The sequence below is a fragment of the Amblyomma americanum genome, chromosome 1 (assembly GCF_052857255.1).
Source record: "Amblyomma americanum isolate KBUSLIRL-KWMA chromosome 1, ASM5285725v1, whole genome shotgun sequence".
Taxonomy (NCBI): Eukaryota; Metazoa; Arthropoda; class Arachnida; order Ixodida; family Ixodidae; genus Amblyomma; species Amblyomma americanum.
The window spans coordinates 253,669,622-253,693,257 of NC_135497.1; positions in this window are offsets into that span (position 1 = coordinate 253,669,622).

A 23,636-nucleotide genomic window follows, 5' to 3' on the forward strand; every position below is an offset into this window, starting at 1 on the left:
TCGTGTGGTGAGGTTACGTTTTGCAGCAGGTCTTGTGAATGCGCTTTGAGACCCGAAATTTTCTGTAGTCGACGCGGTCGAATGTCTTTGGGAGCGACTTCGCAATAATTGATGATTTCGTTCTTTTTTTTTCTATAGTTATAGTTAAGACTCAGGTTTGGCAGCAGAATTTAAGAAAAATTTATTGTCCTCACCACCAGCTAAGAATCTCCGCTGAACCAGGAGCTAAGAATCTCAGGCCTATAGGATAGTGCTATGGAATTTGCTAAACTACAATCCCGGTTTAGCATATTAAAACATTAGGCTCGCCTTCCATGTCGACAGCCTTCAATTTCGCGATAAAATTTTTTGCAACTGACTGCTCATTTTTGCTAGTGAATCATCTTTTAGTTGAGCTCTCTCAAGTACAAAATGTCCATTTCGCTGTGCACTCCAGCTGAAAAGACTGCACCTATGTATCTCGTACAAATTTTAAAAAAATAGGTAAACATTGAAAAAATAACCCATTTTATCACACGTGGCGGCGCCATACTTTTCTCCTTGGGCTTCTGAAGTGGCTACGCACTAAGGCTTCACTCAGGTCGAGTGTGCGGCATGCTAAGTGGGCGGCGCTTCGCAATCTGAGATCTGAAAAGCCCTACCTGCGCTTTCTTTTGACGATGCTTCAAGCCCCGCCAACCAACACTGCATGCGAAAGTTATAGTCAGTGGAGCTTTCACGTTAACAGATGCAGCTCCCGTAATTCATCGCGGACGTCTCTACAACCTCGTAATTGCTTAATTTGTTGGATTATCGAACTTCTGATCTACTTAAGTGCAACATATTCTTGTGACACTAAGCTTATCATCATGCTGAACTTATAATTCCCTGCATGCGAATAAGGTCAGATTTTTCTGCTTTGCTTCAGATGCAAAAGAAGATGAGAAGCCCATACACCGGCGAAACGTTGATGGCCCTCCTTGAGGCAACAGACCTAGAGGCCAGCTTCGTTGGTGTTTCAACCGTAACCATCTCTCTTTTTGGTTTGCTGACCATACTCCTCATGTGTGCCTTGGTCGCGCTCATGTGGTTCTTGGAAGAGGTAAGCCTCTGACGCCTTGTCCCGACTATATATTAGCTGCAGCACCACCTTACATCGTCATGGAAAAGGTTGTATCACAAATCAGACCGTAAAAGTTATACACAATCCTTCCATATCTTCAGAAGCGACAAAAGGTAATCATAAAGACTTTATCGCCGAGAGAAATAAGTGCCCGGCGATTGTATCTCTCTCTGCATGCACCAAGATGATTTAAATGATGCGTGTGTAGCGAAGGTCTGTTTCACTAAAATTGAAGTTCCCTTTTTTCTCTACCTTAATATGACCATTACGTGGAACTTACTTCTAGTAGGATTTCAGTGCGCAAGAACTCAAGCCCACTTTAATGGCTTCTGTTACAACGGCGGGCAGGTGACGCACCTGCTACGGTGGGTAGGTGTCAACCTGCCCACCGGGTTGTCGGCAACCCGTCAAAGTGTGCATAAATATTTATTCATTCGTAATACCTTAAAGCGCCAAGAATGGCATTGAGTAAGGTGGGCAAAAAACTACGTATGTACAAGAGAAAATAAATTTTACAACTTGAGATTCAAGGCAGAAAGTGAAGAGAAACTATTCGACACGCCAAAACTTAGAGGCGAAAATACATAGTTCCCAGGTATTTAGTAGTAGCATGAATGAAGTACATATCTCAAATAAAGATTTACGTAAAAAATCTAGTGGTCTATTAGAAGCGTTTGTAGTCGGAAAAGTTGTAAGACGTAAAAAAAACGCAGCAGCAAAGAAGGAACAAAAATACACAGCAGACCCTGGTTGCGTAGCTGCTTCAATGCAGCTTTTGAAATGGCTTTCTGCGCAGCCCTATTCGATATACATGCAAGTAAGATATACATAATAGTCTAATAATCACCTCCCCTTTTCATAGTGCGTGTTAGGCGGCCAATTGGCACAGTTTATTATCGTTCATTTTGAAACTCTTAATGCCGCAAAACATGGCAAGTGTTTTTCGAGGAAAGCGGGTTTTGGAAGGTGCTTAAAAAATTATATTAGGATACCATCAAGGCCTTGATATTACCCATGAACGTACGCTCATCATGAATTACCGCATCGATCAAAAGTGCGTTCTCTTTCCCAAAGTTGACGCTGACGCCACCTGGTGTATATTACGGCGACTATGGTGATAACGAAGGTCCCGGCGAATCCGAAGATGACGGCAACCAGGACCACTACGACGATTACCTCAATCCTGACGACGTCGAATATACCGATGGTGAAATGAACTCACTTCCAAAGATTCGAGCTCCTACAGTAACCATCCGAGTGAAGACGAAGACGAGAAGGGCACCGAGAACTGAGAAGTCGACCTCAAGAACTCCAACACCTGTACCGACTTACCTCAACCATTGTACAACAACAGATTGTCACCGCCAAAGTCATTATCTCAAGCAGCAGCTAAATTTTTCCGCTCGCCCGTGCCAGGACTTCTGTAACTTCGCATGCGGCAACTACAAAGGTCATCCAGAGAGTCTTTATTATCAGGTGACACGTATTTCCGTCATGTTTTTTATTCTTAATTCGTTCACCTTTATAGTCCAGGAAAACTGGGTTTTGGATTTTCTACCTATTGTGCTAATGTTTGTAACATTTATTTGTCGTGCCTGTTGCCTTATAGACTCTCTGTTGCGTCATGCCCAGCATTCTTGGACAAGAGTTAGTGAATATTGAAATCTTGTAAGGTGTTGTTTTGGAAATGTTGAAGGTAATGATCCATTGTTTGTATATGTAGCAATATTTTTTCTTTGACACTGTTTACATCGTTCGCATCGAGCAGTTAAGGCTGCCATAGAAAACCAATGAGGGACCCTTGTGACAACAGCAGAAACGTTATTAGCAAAAAATTAAAGTCTGTTATAGTTAAATCTTACAAGATATAAAAAAATCGCGTTCATAATTTAGGCCCCGTTCAAAAATCCTTCTGTCCAGAATTGTTGGCCATGAACGTTTCTGTTGTTCTTTCTTCGCGTTAATGCCTTTTGTATTATCATTGTGTGCTCAAATAAATGACTGCGCCGCAGTGAGTGAAGTGTGCGTAGCATGGCGAAGCCACAACTCGTTAAGCTTAATAGTGCAATGAAAAGACAAGAAAAAGTGCGAAGGATGGGTGTTTTTCAATATATTGAATGGTAACGAATATGCTTTCAAGATTATTAAAAAAAAAGACGAACAGTTCAGGAAAAATGTCTTTCTCTTAGGTTACGTTACCACATTGAAACGAAGGGCAGGAAAATATCTTTTGCAATCTCTTTATTCAACAAAATCAGATGGTAGAATTTTATGTACTTTAGTTGTGTTTTTTTGTTTGAATTCGATCTTCGTGGTTCTCGTGTTTTAAGGATATTCTGTTTTTCTTAATTCACATAGCCGGTCCGCGTTCCGAGATGTTCACCTGTCTATTCCAACTCTATCTGCGTAATTACGCTTGTAAACCGGTGGCGACCGGCGCAGTGCTCCTCCATTTGTGACGTGGCCCCTGCACATTAGGTTTTTTTTTTTTTTTACAACGGCGTTGAGTAATAGGTGAATGCTGCAAAGGTTAGCCTTCAACTTCTGGAATACAAGCCGTACGGAGCAGCTGGGTCATACCAGGGAGTTATTTCCTGCCAATCATTCCCGCTTTACATGCGAAATGGTGCAGAAACGAGTCGAGAATTGAAGGCGAACATCTCGTAACATAATCACGCTTCGAAAACTCTACCGAAAGGAATTGTCTGCGAATGCATGCGGCATAAGTTCGAAACCTAAAGACGTGAGCTTACTGTAGTGACCTCAATATTAGCTAATTTATATTAGGGGATTAAAAAGATGAACGACGTTACTAACCTTTCGCTGTGTGTCTCATCTTCGCGCAGAAATGTGAAAAATAGCTTTTGCACACTGCTAAACGTTTTTCTCTAAATATTTTCATATCAAATTACGAACAATCATCGCAAAGATCGGGGAGGAGCCTTGCTGTCACATGAAGTTTATTTGCTCTGTGTATATTTATCCGAAATATTAAAAAAATTAGTGAAATAACTTTATTCTTCATTCACACAGCAGTAACAAAATCCGGCCCTTCCCTAAGTACTCCTTTATTTCTTCGAGAAAATGGCTGGAATTCAACGTGGTTTTGAACCTTGTTATACGAGCGAATTTAAAGCTCTGTTATGGTGGTTTCCGCTGTCTCAAATCAAATGTCAAGTTCAAGGGTCAAGGCCAAAGTCAAAGGTCAAGGTCAGGCGCCCAATGGTCACAGTCATATGATCACGTGGTCATACTACCACAGCCTGGATTATATCACCACGCAGTTGAATTTGATTTGACATTGGAATGTGAATGTCATTATATCATCAACATCGCAGTCGGAAGTTGTACACCGAGGAGTAGGGCTCTCACTCTAAAATGCCCTGCACACAAGTACGTGTTTAAGGGCGTTTCTTACTGAGGAAAGCTTTAATGAACGTTCCGTGCATCTTGCCGACTGGCGTCCTCTGCGGCGGCAGCGAGTCGGGAGAGTTTAAAAAGGCAACTCCTCGCCGGGAGCGCGGATGGCATTCGAGAATGTGCGCTCGGCGCAAATAGCCTTTAGGTGTCCCATACAAACTTGGAAACCATGCGTGTCATTCGCTTTGCTAAGTTCCGTCTTCTGCTGCATTTTGTTATAAGGCCTGCCGCGCTGGTCTGTAGACACGCCATGCTGTCGCTTATGACGGACCCCCTCCCCCCTTCCGCCTTTTCGTTTTGCGGCCACTGCTCTCATAATTTTTTTCGACTTCTCTCTCTCTGCAGCGTGCAGTCTCCTTGGCTAAAGAAGGCTGTACTGAAAATGCATTTTCGAACACATTTATTTATTTTGTATTTGTGTTGCATTTTATGTCCCTATTCTTAAATTTCCATACGAACTCTTTCTAAGTAAGCTAGGAGTATTATTTTGAACATTCTTACAAATGCATCAAAAATACATTTTCTGCCAGCTTAGTATGTTTATTATACATTAAGGATATGCTAAAAATACACTTTAAATACATTACACTACATTAAAGATACACTAAAGATATATAATTAATACGTTAAAATATATTCACTTCGCCTCAGCTTACAAAAGTTGTGCTAGTCAAATTCAATGAATAATACTGATCAATGTTGTCAACAGCAGAAGTAATGACTGAACTGGCTATAAGCATCAGGAGGCCGACAATCCCAAAGACACTGCGTTGTCATCAAGAAGCCTATGCCAATACAAGACGACGTGACGGGACCTGAACGCGAAATATGTCTCCACGCAGGAAATGCCGATGGAAAGTGACGTCAGCAAACAGGAACTGCTCCGACAAGCCTAATTCTTGGGTTGGCTTATATATACCCCCCGAGATAAGAAGCATTATCGTGCCCGGTTAAGTGCTTTTTGCGCAAAGACTGTGGGCCCCCAAATTGTCGCACAAGTGTCGGACTGGTCGCGTTGGAATCTGTGGTCTAGCTAGAACCGAACTGTCAGTCGTAACTTGTGTCACGCGTCGTTCAGAAGTCGAACTGTCAACCGACAAATACATGGGCGCTAGTCGGCCTTGCCAGTCGGGGTCCTTTTCGCTGGCGTGTTCGGGCCTGGAGGCACACATGGCGCCATTGCCGGTATAATGCTATCACGCTGTCCGCACTTAATTAAATAAGTGGTGATTGCCTTTCTGCTAGAAGTCAACATAAACGAATGGACGAAAAGGGAGAGTTGTCACTGTTCCCGGAAACGTGATTTCGAGCACTAGGTTGTCCCAGGGCAGCTTGAAGTGTGCAGAAAATATTCTGACGCGGACTACTCATTTGTTATAGTTGAAGCATAATACGCACGAATTAATTTCGTATTTACGAAAGTACACTTTAAATGCAGTGCCAACATGTCATTTCCCGAAACGCGATTTCGAGCACTAACTGTTCAACGGCAGCATGAAGCGTGCTGCAAATACGTTTACGCGGACAGATCATTTTTAAGAACTGAAGTGTACTTTGGACGAATTAATGTTGTAATTGCGAAAGTACATTTTCAGTACATCGCCAGCATGCAAAGATTATTTCCCGAAACGCGTTCCGAGCACTAGGTTGTTCTACGGCAGCTAAAAGTGTGCTTTAAGTATGTTTAAAAGGACCGCCCGTTTGTTAAAAAGGAAGTATACTTGAGATAAATTATTTCAAATTTACGAAAGTACACTTTTAATATATTCACAAGGTGCTAAAACCGCATTCATATATTTCCCGTGTTTGAAACGTGCTCGAAACATGCTCTAAGTGGCGTGTACTTCGAATGTATTAATCTCATATTTAGGAAAGTACGCTTTCAGTATATTGACAACATGCTAAAACGACATTCATATTTTTTCACGTGTTTGAAACGTGCTCGAAGCATGCTTTAAGTGACGCATTTTTGGAAAATTTTAAGAATATATTTCAAATACCAAGCATAAAATTTTATGCACCTATCTCCGACATATTTTTAGTGCATTAATGAATACAAAATATGCTTAAAACACATTATAAATATCCCGAAGTGTATTCCAAACGTATCAGTTTTCGCTAAGGGGATCCTGCTCCCAATGTGAGGCTGACCACCTTTGCTCACCGCACACCCCTCGCTCCCTTGCAGGAAAGATCGATAGATTGTTTGCTGGCGTTGCAGCGATATTAAAAATTCTTGGAATTCGAAAAGAAATGTAAGGGTTGAAAAATCAACCACAATTGCTTCCCAACTGCTGGCCACGTTGGTATAGCTGCTCATTAAGTGCGCTACGTCTTCTCCTTTGTCACTTGCTTTAGTTTCAAAGGCTCTCGTAATTTTTTGTCTCCACTGTAAACAGTTCACTTTTGCTAACATTTAACCCTGAGCCCTGAACGACGGGAAATCTCTGCAACTCTGACATTGCAGAGAAGGTAGACCACTGAAACACCCAAAAGACTTGGCTGCGTGACGCTAAAAGAGAGCTTTTTGTATTCCTTTCTCCTCTCTGTTATGGGCGCTTACGTGGGCGGTCTTTCCACCATGAATAGACACTGAGTCATTTAATTGAACGCACATCTTTGCAATAATGCTCATACCGCAGAGTCCATAAGTATTTTGCTCCAAAGTTCGGGATTTCCATTGGAAGAAAATGCAAACTTTAGCCTCTGACACCCATAGCCTCCGTTCAAATGACTGGTTGACACGTATGCAGCTACTGCAATTCCTAACCGCCAGGCACAGTTTGCCACACATGAATGGATGTTGATTCACATTTACACTGCTCGAGCGATTAAGTACTCTGATTAGAGGCAAGTGTCGCGTGTAGCGCTTACTGGAATAATCTTGCGTGAAGGCCTTTAAGATGAGCTCGAAAAAACACCCTTGCATTCGGAAGATCAACTGCAACTCTGCAGAATAGTCTTTATGAGCTAAGCTGGTTCCATGTCTGCAGCACATTCCGGGAAGGGGGATGCGCGCGCAGAACGTGGCAATTTCATTTTCAGTAAGCGAGAGCGGACGGAATACCAGTGTGACTGAGAACAGGCAACTTGACCGCAGCGGTGGCCTAGTGGTCTGAGCATCCGCCTCGCACGCGGAAGCTGCGGGGTTCGATCCCCAGTGCCGCCGGGTACCAACCGGTGATACAACGAGTACTCTCCCCTTGTCTGGTGCTCGGCTTAAATCGGGTGAAATGCTTCGGAAATGGGTCTTTGACACCACATTTAGTAGAAGAAAAATATCTTGTGCCATGGCGCTCTTTGGCCACAGATGCCTTTCCGCGATCAAAATTCATCATCATCCCCAAACAAGCTTGACAGCAGCTGTGCATCAGCCAATGATTTTCCACCTAACCGCTATTGAAATAGGCGTTAACAAAGTGCCAAGCATCAAACATGTCCTGGGCAAATTTCCAGGCTGAGAACGCCTTACGCACTGCCACCATTACGGCCCTCAAGGCTACGAGAGTACCTGCCACGGGTAAGAGCGCTTGGGAGGAAGAAATCTTCCGGGCTGCACAACATTCACCAATTCTGAAGACTCTGAGCTTAGTGCGCAAAAAATGTGCGGTTTCTGTCATGGGTGGCACTATTCCGATTATTTGAGGGGCAATAGAAGCCACTTCGCAATAGGAGAATCCGCTTCATCGTACACGAAATAATTATAGTGATTTGTAGAAAACATTCTATTTAGAAAGTGAAGGAACTCCTCCTACCGAAACAAAATTTTTGAATAATGAGCCGTGGTCGTGAACAAGCTAAATGCCCTTTTCTTTATCAGGAACAGCAACTATATGCACCAAAAAATGAGCTGCCAGGAACATGATTCCGCTCCTTCCACAGACAAATCGATTTAAATTGACAGCAAAAAAGTTGCTCAGCCCCTTCATTGAACGTTACCATGAATGACTATCTCCAGTTGTGAATCGCTGCCTGACCATGCTTTGGCCGTACCAGCATAGGATGGCAGTTTTTGCAGGTGAATATGTTGTGAGGTTTTCTCGGAGGTGGGTTGTTGCCCAGTTGCGCCCCGGAAACAGAGAAGGAGGCAATGCAAGGCTAGCGTCTTGGTGGACGCATAAATTAGACCGCGTTAAGAATACGGCTATAGGGTATAGCGGATGCACTGAACAATGTCGGAGCAGGATGCGGTGTGTAGGCCACGTATCTAGCAAAGGACAAGACAATAGAGCACTGTGCTCGGTAGTGAGCAATCAACAGACCAAGACAAGTAGAGAAGGTAAAAAAGAAACAGACGCCGCGAAAATCGAGCCTAGCCCTTGCCTTTTTGCGAGTGACGGGGTGCCTTAATTGACACCATTTCGAGGTGTCCGCCAAACTTCAGACTGCCTAGATATACCTCTTTGAGAGCATAGAGGGACGGTAAACAAATCCTTCAGTTTAAGCTCTGTTGTGGCCATTTTTTCAGTAAAGAAGTGTACGTTTTTCCGTTAAAGGACAAGTGGACCACGCATGTGCCCCATGCAATGATATGACGGAAGTTTGCTTGCTTCACGTGGGTCCACTTCTGAACGGAGCGCTCTCATAGTCGGAAACGGGCATGAGATATCGTGCAGAGCAGCATCGCTATCGTTAATACTCTTCCCCTGTGGGGTGAAATTAGCTTGAGAGTTTCCGTATCCAGTCTACTTGGTCTTCTACCGATTCTAGCCGCGTTCTTGAATTGTACACAGTTTGCAGTATTGAAGTCATGGATGGTATGGCTTAACCTTGACCCGCTAAACTTGGCGTTTTCCTGGACTACGACCCTGTGGACATGGTGGTGCGCCTGGCGCTTGACATGGGCGTTGCCACCGTGTTTGACTTCAAGCTATCTGATAGTACCTTCATCGGAGGAAAACGGGCCATGCAGGTGGGTTGAAATCGCGGTTGAAACCACTGTCGGAGTGAAAGTCACTTTAGTCACCCTCTTCAAGAATTGAGTGCCTACGTTCCTAGATCCCTCCAGTGGCTTACAGAAGGAGTCTGCGTAGTTCTAACCTATTCGTACGAGGCGGATGGTCGTGTTTCATAAACCGTTACCTTGCGCAGTTTGTGGGACCCTAGTGCCCTGTTGATGATGTGTAATTTTTTAGGGAGCCCCGTTATGTGCATCAGCTATATCAAAGGCTTTCCAGAAATCCTGCAGCCACATAAAATTGACGTCAGAAAAAGCAAAGCTGGAAGCAGTGTTCTGGTGGTAGCACACTACGAAAAACTCGATAATTTAATACGTTTCGAACACGCTTGCGTGATTGTCGCTGAAAGAAATCCCGGCACTAAACAGATATTCCTTACGCGTTCACAGTCACCGAAATGGGGCATGTAATGCTCATCCGCGTACGCACATTTCTTCTAGCTCGCAAACTTGAAACGGGGAAGATGTGATTCAAGCGTCTTTCGGACCAGAATGCACAGTCTCATTGGGATACTCTGCAAGGGTAATTGTATTCGGGACGTAGGGCGTCTGCTCGCTATTCAAGAACAATCCAATCCACATATTCTGATGGAGCATGTATAATATGCAGGAGCCGATGGCGATTTTGGGAATTACCACATCTACAGTGAAGAGACCTAGCCGAGTCAGCGCAGTAAGAGCCTGAGGGGCTACTGAGGTTATCACGGCCTTGAGTGCTTTGCCTGTGGTCTTGCCAGTCTGTTTGGAAATGAGTGATCTGACAGCTTTGCTGAGATTTCCATTGCCATCTCTTCAGTTGATGAAACAACAATTCTTGGCGTGTTTTTCTGTTCCTGTGGGAGTGGTTTTTAAACTGGAATATACACTGTATAAATTGTGTATTTTCAGATTTCTTTACATCGCTTGAAAACTAAACATTTTGACAGATTTACCTGTCTGGTTGAGTTTGAAGACATATTAAACTGCACATCTCCAACCAAAAAGATTAACTTTAACATAACGTTTCGAAGCCGACTCGGCTCCTTCATCAGGTGTGACTGAGGGCAGTAGCTAGCGTCTTTTAAGTATGGAGGGGAGGGGGGGGGTGAAAAGAACCACAGCTGAGTCGGGCAAGGCGCGGGGGATGGGGAGGGGTTTTAGGCTGTTAGTCACGCTGTCGCACTGCAGGAAGGTGCTTAATGGCGACATTTTCCTTGTGTTGAAGAGCAAAGTCTCTGGGCATACATATACTGGGGGCAGGTTTCCTTTTGTGCGGTTGATATTGTTCGGGGTGGTTAGGATATGCCAGGATTTCAGAAGGAGCCTCTTGTGGTAATTTGTTTCGGTTTCCTATAGGAAATGTCAGATTCCTTGCGCTTGTCACGCTTTCGTTTCTCATTCACCTTGTTGCAGTGGCTCATCGACTTTTTTGGTGCGCTAAATACAACTTTCACTTGGTGTTCGCCACTTTCTTCAATCCGTGCGATACATTATGTATATATGGTATGACTACCTGTCCTTCTCTATTCCCCAGCTTTTTCGACTATTTTTCTTTCCTCGTCAAGGATTTTAGCACTTTTTCAGCCACTGACACCATCATGCTCTCTGGGAACCCACTAGCTATCAGCCGACTGGTTTGCATGCTGATGCTCTCAGTGATTTTTTGATCGCAGGACTTCGTAAGGCTCTGCATCATGCACGAGTGGGCAACACTCCTATTGACAAGCTTAGACTGGCTGGGCAACACTCCGGTTGACAAGCTTAGACTGGCTGGAATCATATCTCATAATGCTTTTTTTCACTTTTTGTATGATACCACCGCAAGTATAGACAAAGATTATCTGTATTTCTAGATCGAGGAATCTTATCATTGCTTTTTTAGGTAGTTCATAAGTGAAGTCAAGGCCGTTCAAAATGCGTTTAAAAAGCATGATCATAGCATCCGCGTCAATCGCGCCTGCTTTTTACGCATTGAAACAGAGCAAGAAATCGTCTATTTATCGAAAGCATGCCGACAGATTCTTCGCCTCAAGCTCTGGTTTAAGGGTGCGGGGATTGCCCGGGCCGCATTTTTGGAAATGACCCTTGCCAAATTTGGAGTTTTCCGTCCCTCCGGGGAACGCTGAGTTATAAGATTTTGGTCCAATTCAGGCGATGTCGAAATTCGGGGGTCGCCCTGACCAAATTTTCGGAAATGACTCGGTACAAATTTCGAGGACGCCACCTTGTCGGGCACGGTCAATTATGGTTTGCATCGATATGGGTCCAAATGAATCAAGGTCGCAATTTCGGTGGTCGCCCAGAGCAAATTTTGGGTAATGACCCGGGCCTAATTTCTAGGACGCCATCGTGTCGGCCCCGCTAATAAAAAAAATTGGTTTTTGAGGAAAGGACATGGCGTATTAATTATCTCATATATGTCGCTGGACCGCCGAACCGCGCCGTAACGGAACTGAGGAAGGTAAGAGTGAAAGAAAGATAGAAAAGAAGGAAGAAAGAAAGGAGGAAAGAAAGATAGAGAGAGAGAAAGAAAGAAGGAAACAAATAAAGAAAGAAGAAAGAAAGAAACAGCCCAAGCAGCACAGGCAATTGGCCTAACTTTCGAGCGGTATTGGCAAAGGCCGGCCCTACAAAGGACCAGTATGGAACATTCCTGTTGAAATATTGGGCCTATTACCTGTGCTGCTTGGGAGGTGCTTTAGTAGAGGTCTCCGGAATAATGTCGACCATCTCCGGGTCTTTAACGTGCACTGACATACCACTAGACACGGGCGCCTATGCGTTTGGCCTCAATCGAAGTGCTGCCACCACGGTCGGGTTCGAACTCGGGAACTCCAGATTCGAACCCGACAGCAGCAGTAGTATTTCGATGCAGGCGAAACGCAAAGGCGCCCGTGTGCTGTGCGATGCGAGTGCACGTTAAAGATCCCCAGATGGTAGAAATTATTCCGGAGCCCTCCACCACGGCACCTCTTTCTTCATTTCTTTTTTTTCACGCCCTTCTTTATCCCTTCCTTACGGTGCGGTTCAGGTGTCCGCCGATATGTGAGACAGATACTGCGTCATTTCTTTTCCCCAGTTTCGCCTCCATCGGAATGCGGCGGCCGCTGTCGGGTTCGAATCTTGGCATATCGACTCAGCTGCGACTCAGCCTTACCACTCAGCCGCCGCGGCGGGTGCTCAATGATAGCTGGACATCGAGTTTGGTCCAGTTCGGCCGCGGTCAAATTTCGGGGGTTGCCAGGGCCAAACTGGAGGTCACCATCTTGTCAGCCACGGTCAGTTATGGTCGGTCGTGGATTTTGGTTCACATCGGCCAAGGACAAATTATTGATGTGGCCCGGGCAAAATTCTTGCCGCTCGTCGGCGCAGTTGCTGTCACAACGAGCCATACACAAACGCGTGCCCGTTAGGTCCGACCGTCTACCGCTCGAGACACCGTGTTGGCTACCTTGGTTTTATGTGCACCGATTCGGCCGAGAGAACACATTTTCTGGGTACTTTACCAAGAATTTTTAGTGGACTCCGCCATCCTTGCGGGCTCTTGCATTAAAGAAACGTGAGTTTTAATGGGATCAATAAGGCGCTGCATTATATGAAAATTTCCTGACGAAATAGCTTGAAATGCTTTCAGTACAATCTCCAAAAAGCTGGTATACATTGTCGCGCTCTTTTCTGCTAGACCTAGAAGGCAATGACTTCAGTTGGTGGTTACATTACACAGTACCAAAGGGCCAAGTTTACTACGATTTTGATAGAGGCTCTCACGCGCTCCTGCTAGACCTTGCAGGCAGTTAATTTATTTGCCGATTACATTATGCAGTACCAGTTGGCCAAGTTTGCACTTCAGGCCTATTTAGGGCCCAATTTTCTCGGATGTCTTAAAAATATTCTTCACTGAATATACCTTTCCTGAATCATTTGAAAGAGGCCACATTGTCCGCATTCCTATAAAGTCTCCTTTCTCAACATGTCCTCAAGATTGGCGCCCTATCCCCCCCCCCCCTAATTTAAGATTACAATGTATTAGCCGAATTACTCGTTCGCCATCTACAGGCTCTCCTCCCGTGCCTCATTTCCTGCGACCAGGTTTGCTTCATCCCGACTCGTGAAATACATAGGTTTATCTAGTATACTATACGGTGGCGCGCAGAGGATCTTCTTGTTTTCCTCCCTCAAGAAAAGGCGCTGAACCTTTTAGAGCATGAGAATGGTTACGGTACATTGGATGCCTTCGGTTTCCCACCTTCTGTCGTGCTTGTCATTAAACAGATGTACGGGGATGTATTTCGAGCACTCTCTTCCTCGATGGCCGGGAAAGTACCGCATTTGATGCTGCCGCGGCGTCCGTAAAGAAGTTCTGCTCCCCCGCCCCCCTTTTTTTGTCTTAGCATTAGAGCCTTTCCTCTTGGCGGTCAATCGCCACTCCCTTATTACAGGTCCGGCTCTGCCAGGCAGTGAGGCAGTACGCGTCACTGCTTATGCAGATGATATCACACACTACCTATCTGAAGAACGCCGCCTGCTCACGCCTCCTTGTCTGGGGCTGCTCTTTATTTCTCGAAGAGTCGTTAATTTTTTGTGGGGTCTCCTCAAACATGTATTACATGTCCGATACCTCTGCAGTGGTGGGAATAATAATAATAATTTGTTTTTGGGAAACGAAATGGTGAAGTATCTCTCTCATATATCGTTGGACACCTGAACAGCGCCGTAAAGGAAGAGATAAAGGAGGGAGTGAAAGAAGAAAGGAAGAGAGAGGTTTCCTTTAGTGGAGGGCTCCTGAATAATTTTGACCACCTGGGGATCTTTAACGTGCACTGACATCGCACAGTACACAGGCGCCTTAGCGTTTTGCCTCCATAAAAACACAGCCGCCGCGGTCGGGTTCGAAAATGAAAATTGGTTTTTGGGGAAAGGAAATGGCGCAGTATCTGTCTCATATATCGGCGGACCCCGCAACTGCGCCGTAAGAGAAGGGAGGAAGGAGGGACTAAGAGAAGAATGGAAAAAGAGGTGGAGGGCTCTGGAATAATTTCGACCACCTGGGGATCTTAAAGTGCACTGACATCCCACAGCACACGGGCGCCTTAGAATTTCGCCTCCGTAGAAAACCGGCCGCCGCGGTCGGGTTCGAACCCGGTTACTCCGGATCAGTAGCAGTGGTGTGCGCAAACTGTAGTCTGCACCCGCCTTTATCCCGCCGCGGTGGCTCAGTGGTTAGGGCGCTCGACTACTGATCAGGAGTTCCTGGGTTCGAACCCGACCGCGGCGGCTGCGTTTTTATGGAGGAAAAACGCTAAGGCGCCCGTGTGCTGTGCGATGTAAGTGCACGGTAAAGATCGCCAGGTGGTCGAAATTATTCCGGAGCCCTCCACTACGGCACCTATTCTTCCTTTCTTATTTTCACTTCCTCCTTTATCCCTTCTCTTACGGTGCGGTTCAGGTGTCCAAAGATATATGAGACAGATACTGCGCCATTTCCTTTAACCAAAAACCAATTATTATTATTATTATCACCCGCCTTTATGAGAGAGAGAGGTGGTTTAACAATGTCGCGAAGGTTCCAAAAGGCACACAGTATGACGGACTGAACCAGGTAGCGTCTCTCAAGCTGAGGCATGTCCCTGCTTCAAATGTGAAATGTCTGCTCCCTTCACACACGCGCTTTAGTGCCTTCTACGACCGAAGACCACACACCATCCGATATCCCCAGCGCGGTGGTAGGTCTGGCTGAACCGCAGTGGTGTGCGCAGGTGCGCATTTTAGGCTTGACCTACGGCTGTGCTGGAATATGGGATGGTGTGTGGTCATTGGTCGTAGAAGGCATATTGCAGCACGTGCGCGGAGGGCGTAGACATTTCACCTGCCTCTGCTTGAGAGACGCTACCAGGTTCAGTGCGTCATGCTGGGTGCCTTCAGGTAGATTTGCCACATCGTTAAACCACCTCTCTGTGTCATAAGAGCTGGTGCTAGACTACAATTTTCTCGATTTTTTTTTGGTCAGGCGGAACCGAGCTTGTGGCTCGTTCAGTTCCTGGACAAACAGTGGAGAAAGGCTTTTTTGCTTTTCCAACCTTGTCCGTCACGTCCTTGCTGTTAGCTTGAAGGGCATTTTGCATATCCTGCTGGCGGACGCCTTCCCTGCGTGAAACCTAGCGCGGCACTTTTTGGGCCCTTGTTTGCGCTTTTAAAGCGAAAGTTTGACTGGCCGCGAACTTGCTATTTCGCCGTGGCGGTGCTCCGAGGAAGAACATGACGTCACAATGCGCGCCTCGCCGGGGAGCCGAACCGGGCTTGCCGGGCCGGCAGCAGCTAGCGCACTCGGCGCGAAATAGAGACGTTCCGGAGCCCTTCACTACGGCACCTCTTTCTTCCTTTCTTCTTTCGATCCCTTCCCTTACGGCGCAGTTCAGGTTTCCGCCGATATGTGAGTCATTTACTACACAATTTCCTTTCCCCAACAGCCAATTGACTTGACGCTGTAGACTGTCGGCGTTCATTGCCGCTGGCGTTCACAACATTGTACACTCCGATGATTTTGAGGAAAGGAAGGTGGATAACTTGCTCCCTGGGGACAATGGACGTAATAATAACATTAATTGGTTTTTGAGGAAAGGAAATGGCGCAGTATCTGTCTCATATCGTTGGACACCAGAACCGCGCCGTAAGGAAAGGGATAAAGGAGGAGTGAAAGAAGGAGGAAAGATGTGCCGTAGTGGAGGGCTCCGGAATAATTTCGACCACCTGGGGATCTTTAACGTGCACTGACATCGCACAGCACTCGGGCGCCTTAGCGTTTTTCCTCCATAAAACGCAGCCGCCGCGGTCGGGTTCGAACCCGGGCACTCCGGATCAGTAGCCGAGCGCCCTAACCACTGAGCCACCGCGGCGGGTGCAATGGACGTCTTTATCGCTCTTTGAGGTGCACGGCTGTGGTGAGAGAGAGATGTGGGCTGTATGCATGAGCGCTTACAACACTGGCAGACGCGCGGCACTACAGCAATAGGCTGCAGCGTTCACTGGGTGACCAGCCTCTCGCAATCAAACATTAACTTCCACCTGCCAGGGTGGGCGCGCTTATCCAATGTGCGGAACGCACTCAGCGTTTTAGACGCAGAACCGCGCGTCTAGTTGCCTGATACACCACAGATTTCGCACTCTAACCAGGTTTAGCAGTAGTTAAACCGCCGCTAATTTTTTGGATCCCGCGGCCTCTGTTAATCATTGGCCTCAGCCAGAGCAGCCTACCGCTTTTTATGCTATATAATAATTAATAATAATTGTTTTTTTGGGGAAAGGAAATGGCGCAGTATCTGTCTTATATATCGTTGGACACCTTAACCGCGCCGTAAGGGAAGGGATAAGAGAGGGAGTGAAAGAAGAAAGAAAGAAATAAGTCCCGTAGTGGAGGGCCTAATAATTTCGACCACCTGGGGATCTTTAACGTGCACTGACATCGCACAGCACACGGGCGCCTTAGCGTTTTTCCCCCATAAAAACGCAGCCGCCGCGGTCGGGTTCGAACCCGGGAACTTCGGATCAGTAGTCGAGCACCCTAACCACTGAGCCACCGCGGCGTGTCTTTATGCTATATCAGTGGCATTTTTCAGGCATGTAAGAGCAGGAGCACCTGATGTCAAAATCATTGGAGGCCGTGTGGGGGACATTTAGCGCTCGCTGGTGTTGCCTGTTGCGCCGGCGGCTTACCGGCACCATCTAAGAGACAATGTCCCAGAGTTTGGGAACTTGGTTGGGCAGTGCTGCCTACTTGTGATCGGCAAGAGCGGTGGGCTTTCTTACGCTCGTGTACCTGCTTGAATTGCCCACTCCCCGAAATCTAATCGCCACGCCACAGTCATCTGCTGGGTAGCGTGTGTCTTTTGGCGCGCGGTTATTGCAGGATTCCGTGAGCAGGGCATTTCGAACTTTGACTCCCGCGGCCGCTATCCCAGCGGTGTGTACATATGTAAACAAATTTTTTCTACTCTGGCTAAGAAGCCCCTCACTCTGTCCATCCGCGTGAGAAGTTTTCTTCCCATGTGCATCCGTCGGGCGACCCCCCCCCCCTAACCTGCCCCAATGCCACTATGACCGAGGCTGACCGTGTTCGCCGCGTCGTGAAGGGTATCTGCTCTCTGGCGTTTAGTGCCCTTGACGTTCAAAACCCTACGTCTGTCGATGCCATCATTGTGACCTGAGAACGCCTCGATCAGCTGCAATCTTTCCTAAACGGATGGATTGCATGTTACAACATGACCCGGCTTCCTCCTTTTGCCCGCCGACTCCGATCTGCGTGCCATGATTCCTTAGGACCTTCTCGCACACGGTTATCCGTGCCTCACCGCACCTGCGCCCCCTGCTCCGTCCTCTGCTGGTGCTTGCCTTGGCAGCATCATAAAAGAAAAATTGGCATCAGTAACTTGCTCTCTGGCATCAGACTACCCTGCTCTTCGCCCTACACCCGCGTACGCTCAGGTCGCTGCATGGAACCTGTCTTTGGTCCGCCTCCAACGCCAGTAACACCACGAGACCACTTCACTGCTTTAGCACCTCCAACCTCAACCGTTCTACTCGCCCTGGCGCCCCAGCCACTCGATGTGTTATTTTGCGGCTTCCTGGGCCATAATTCGCGCTTCTGCCGTCGGCGCCTTCAAGACGAACGTCGCGGATATGAAGCCCTTGAAAGCGGCTACACTCCTAGTGATCCCTCTCATCAACGCCGTTCCTGCACTGACTCTTCGGGGCGTTCTTCTTCACCTTCCCCCAGCTCTGCTCCGTTCGTGGTTATCGGCCCACCAGAGCTAGGTCCCCTTCGCCGTTATCGCCGCTCTTCTCCGCTCCGGCCGGCTTCTCCGGCGCCTGACCTTCGCTCGGAAGACTAGCCAGTGCAATTTTCGGAGGGAATACAGCATGCTTCAGCGACAAATATCACCGGAGCGCCCGTCCGATATGAGTTAAGTGTGGGTTGTAGGTTTAGAGGTAGAGGCTTGGGTTGACACGGGCGCTTCAGTTCCTGTTATTGTAGCGTGAGCTATACTGGCCGAGGTTGAGCAGTTTCGCGTGAAAATGGAGAGCCGTGCTGCGCATGCGCGAGGAGCAGTGACGTCACACGGTGCACAGCTGGCGCGCAGGAGCCGACGCCGCCGCGCGCACCTCGCCGGTCTGCGCATTCCAGAGGAGTGACTTCATAGCCGCGACAGACGCACTGGCGCCGGCGCGTGCCCAGCTGTGTGCCTCCGTTGCGCAGTAGCCAAGTCCGACGCTGCACCGGAGCCGCTTGATAGCGCCACTCATTTTGTGTGCATGCGCAGAGGTATCAGGGGGGGGGGGGGGTATACATATAGTGGGGCGTTTGCCACTATGGTATATCTACGGAGGAGAGTGAACTTGCTGCCCAGCGGCTCAGCGTAGCTCACGCCACGTATATCCTGACAGAGCCGAGCTAAGCCACTGCTAATTTTTCGCGGAGACATGTTCTCGCTGGCGGAAAGTGAGAACGCCGTATGATGGGCTTCCTCTCTGCCACCATCAATTCAGATGTCTCGGCGTCGCAACGGCAAGAGTTACTGGACTTGTTTCGCAAGCACGAAGGCTCGTTTGATGTGGCTTCCGCTAACCTGGGCAAGACATCTATTGCCGAGCACCGCATCGTTACCGAAGGTACCTCGTTTGTTTGCCGCCGCCCGTACCGCGTTTCCTTATCTGAACGCAAAGTCATCGAGGACAATGTGAGTGATCTGCTCCGCAGAGACATTATTCGCCCTTCCGCCAGTCCCTTGTCTTCTCCGGTGGTTTTGGTGAAGAAGGATGGATCAGTGCGATTTTGTGTTGATTGCCGTGCACTCAACAAAATTACTCGTAAAGACGTTTACTCTATGAACCGGATTGATGACCCCTTCGACTCTCTCCAGGGAGCTGAATACTTTTCCACCCTAGATCTTCGTTCCAGTTACTGGCAGATTCCCATGCATGAAGCAGACAAAGAAAAGACCGCACTCGCTACTCCCGACGGCCTTTGCGAATTTAATGTTATTCCATTTGGACTGTGTAACGCTCCTGCTACTTTTGAACGCATGATTGATACAGTCCTTCGCGGCCTGAAATAGAAATCTTGCGTATGCTATCTTGATGAAATTGTTAATTTCTCTTCACTTCTCGTGAACACTTACGCCGCCTCGATGAAGTGCTCACTTGCCTCGCTTCTGCTGGCCTTCAACTCAATACGAGATAGTGCCATTTCGCCGGGAAGGAAATCACAATTCTGGGCCAAATCGTCAGCCGCGACAGCGTTCGACCCGACCCTGACAAGTTTGCCTCTGTCTTTAACTTTGCCCATCCCCATAAGACTAAAGAACTGCGTAGTTTCCTCGGCCTTTCCTCTTAATTTCGGCGCTTTTTACGAAATTTTGCTACCTTTACGGCGCGACTGCATCAGCTCCTCAGTGCTCACAGTGCTTTCGTTTGGACTGAGCAATGCGAACGTGCCTTTCAAGCCTTGAAGCAAGCTCTCACCTCCGACCTTGTCCTTGGCCACTTCGACGATGCTGCTCCCAACATTCTACACTTACGCTAGCGGCCGCGGCCTTGGTGCCTTGGGAGTATTCTTCTCCAAGAATACTCTTTTGACGTCACCAAAAAGTACGGTCGAACGCACCGAGATGCCGATGCCCTTTCTCGTTGCCCTCTTCTTGACTCCGTGTCGTTCTTCAACGCCACCTTCAATCGGTCACATCGACTCCTCGTCGTCGCAAGCATTTCTCCACCTCGCCGCCGTCCCCTGCGTTGCATATTACGATTTAAACGACCTTGAGTCGAATCAACCCAACGATGCGTATTGCCGCTCCCTAATCGACCGTCTCACAGGAGCTTCCTATTTTCCCACGGCTCAATTGCGTTGGCAGCTTCACCAGTTGAAACTCGAAAATTATGTTCTACCGCTACGTTTACTGCCCTGATGGCACCCGCTGGGTTCCAGTGGTACCACGTACACTTCGCTCCCGTATTTTGGAGGCCTTCGACGAGGACGCAACGGTCGGTCCTTTAAGTTTTCACTAAACCTATGACCGCGTCAAGAGCCGTTTCTTCTAGCCTGGGCTTTCCTCCAGCGTCGCTAAATGCGTCGCATCTTGCCCGCTCTGTTAGCACCTAAAACGGCCGGCTTCACCTTCCACTGGACATCTGGAGCCTCTACCATGCCCCGCCACGCCGTTCGCCGTCTTCGGCAATGACTTGTATGGCCCGCTTCCTCTCTCTACCCGAGGTAATCGAATAGTCACTGCCATTGACCATCTGACACGCTACGCCGAGACCGCAACCTTGCCTGATGGCTCCGCGCCCGAAGTTGCCACCTTCTTTCTGCAATCCATTGTTCTGCGCATTGAGGCTCTCAGGTGCTTCTCAGTGACCGCGGCCGGACGTTTTTTTCGACTGTTGTTTACAAAGTTCTGCAAGCTTTTTCTGCACTTCACAAGATGACGTCCTGCTAGCAACCCCAGACCAAAGGTCTTACTGAGCGGTTCCATCGCACCCTGTCAGACATGATTGCTTTGTACGTCGAAACTGACCGCCGGAATTGGGACGCAGTCCTTCCTTTCGTCACTTTTGCCTACAACTCCGCGTTGCAACGAACTACTGGTTACGCCCCGCTTTTTCTATTTTACAGGCGTTATCCCACTACCCTTCTCGACGCCTCTTCTCGACGCCTGCGAGCTCCTCACCGTCTCTCCCCGAACAATTCCCCTCCCGCGTGGCCCGATTCCGCCACCTTGCTCGCCTGAACACTGCAGCCTGCCAGGAAGATCGCACGAGTCACTACGACATGACGCGGCGCGTTGTCTCGTTCAACCGTGGATACGAGGTCTTACTTTCTACCACTCTGCGGACACCTGGTCTTTGCGACAAGTTTCAGCCTCGCCTCATTGGTCCCTACTTGGTGCTCAACCAAACTTCACCTGTTATCTACCGCGTCACTCCTGTTGATCCTCCTCCGGACCGCCATTACCGCGGGACTGAAATTTTCCACGTTTCCCGCATGAAGCCTTTTACTCAGCGCTCTGCATCAGACTAATCGCGGACAGACTGGCTGCCTCTGACCGCGTGGGTAGTTAAAGTGTGAGCACTTTATACGCCTGCGTCGTCGCCGCCCTCTCTGGATAATAATAATAATAATAATAATAATAATAATAATAATAATAATAATAATAATAATAATAATAATAATAATAATAATAATAATAATAATAATAATAATAATAATATTAATAATAATAATAATAATAATAATAATAATAATAATAATAATAATATTAATATTAATAATATTTAATATTAATAATTATTATTATTAATTGGTTTTTCGGGTAAGGAAATGGCGCAGTATCTGTCTCATATGTCGTTGGACACATGACTTGCGCCGTAAGGACAAGGATAAAGGAGGGAGTGAAAGAAGAAAGGAAGGGAGAGGCGCCGTTGTGGAGGGCTCCGGAATAATTTCGAATAACTGGGGATCTTTAACGTGCACTCACACCACACAGCACACGGATGCCTTTGCGTTTCGCCTCCATCGAAACACTGACGTTGCTGTAGGGTTCGAACCCGTAGCTCCCGAGTTCGAACCCGACCGCGGTGGCAGTGTTTCGATGGAGGCGAAACGCAGAGGTGCCCGTATCCAGTGGTATGTCAGTGCACTGTAAAGATCCCCAGATGGTCGAAATTATTCTGGAGACCTCTACTACGGCACCACTTTCTTTTTTCTTTGTTTCTTTCTTTCTTTGTGTCCATCTTTCTTTATTTTTTTCTTTCTTTCTTTTCTTCTTTCCTTCCTTCCTTTCTTTCTCTCTCTCTCTATCTTTCTTTCCTCCTTTCTTTCTTCCTTCTTTTCTTTCTTTCTTTCACTCTTACCTTCCTCATTTCCGTTACGTCGCGGTTCGGCGGTCCAGCGACATATATGAGCTAATTAATACGCCATGTCCTTTCCTCAAAAACCAATTCTTTTTTTAATTGAGCATGCTCGACACAATGGCGTCCTCGAAATATGGCCCGGTCATTGCCAAAAATTTGCTCCGGGCGACCACCGAAATTGCGACCTTGATTGATTTGGACCCAAATCGATGCAAACCATATTTGACCGTGCCCGAGAATGCGGCGCCCTCCAAATTTGTCCTGAGTCATTTCCGAAAATTTGGCCAGGGAGACCACCGAATTTCGACCTCGCCATAATTGGACCAAAATCCCATAACTCAGCACTCCCCGGAGGGACGGAAAACTCCAAATTTGGCAAGGGTCATTTCCAAAAATGCGGCTTGGCGATCTCGCAACCTCAAACCACTGCTTGAAGGAAGGAATGTGCTGGCATGTTTTCAATATATAGACGATTTCTTGCTCTGTTTCAGTGCGGAAAAAGCAGGCGTGGTTGACGCGGATGCTATGTTCACGCTTTTTAAGCGCATATTCGATTGCTTTGACTTGACTTATGAACACCTGAAAAAGTGATGTAAGATTCCTCTATCTACAAATAGAGGAAACCCCTGTCCATTCTTGCTAGTGGAACCATGCAAAAAGTGAAAAAAAACATCATGAGATATGATTCCAGCCAGTCTAAGCTTGTCAAAAGGAGTGTTGCCCACTCGTGCATGATGCAGAGCCTTACGAACTCCTGCGACCACAAAATGACTGAGAGCATCACCATGCATACCTGTCGGCTGATCGATAGTAGGTTCCCAGACAACATGACGGCGTCAGTGGCAGAAAAAGTGCTAAAATACATGACACGGAAAGGAAAGAAGTCGAAAATCCGGGGAACAGAAAAGGACTGGTAGTCATACCGCATATACATAAGTTATCGAACGGATTGAAGGAAGTGGCGAACAAACATCAAGTGGAAGTTGTATTTAGCGCACCAAAAAAGCTGAGAAGTCTCTGCAACAAGGTGAATGCGAAAGGAAAGCTTGACAAGCGCAAGTAATCTGGCATTGCCCATAGGGAAAGGTTCGTACCATGCCAGAGAGACATTATTTATAAGATACCGATAAACATGCGGGAAACAATACACTGGGCAATCGGGGCGATGTGTCATCACGAGGCTTCTAGAGCACAATAATGACTGCGAAAAAATTAACCGCCCGGAGAATCTAGCGCACAATTGCAGCAGGTGTAAAAAGAAAAAAAAAATGAGAA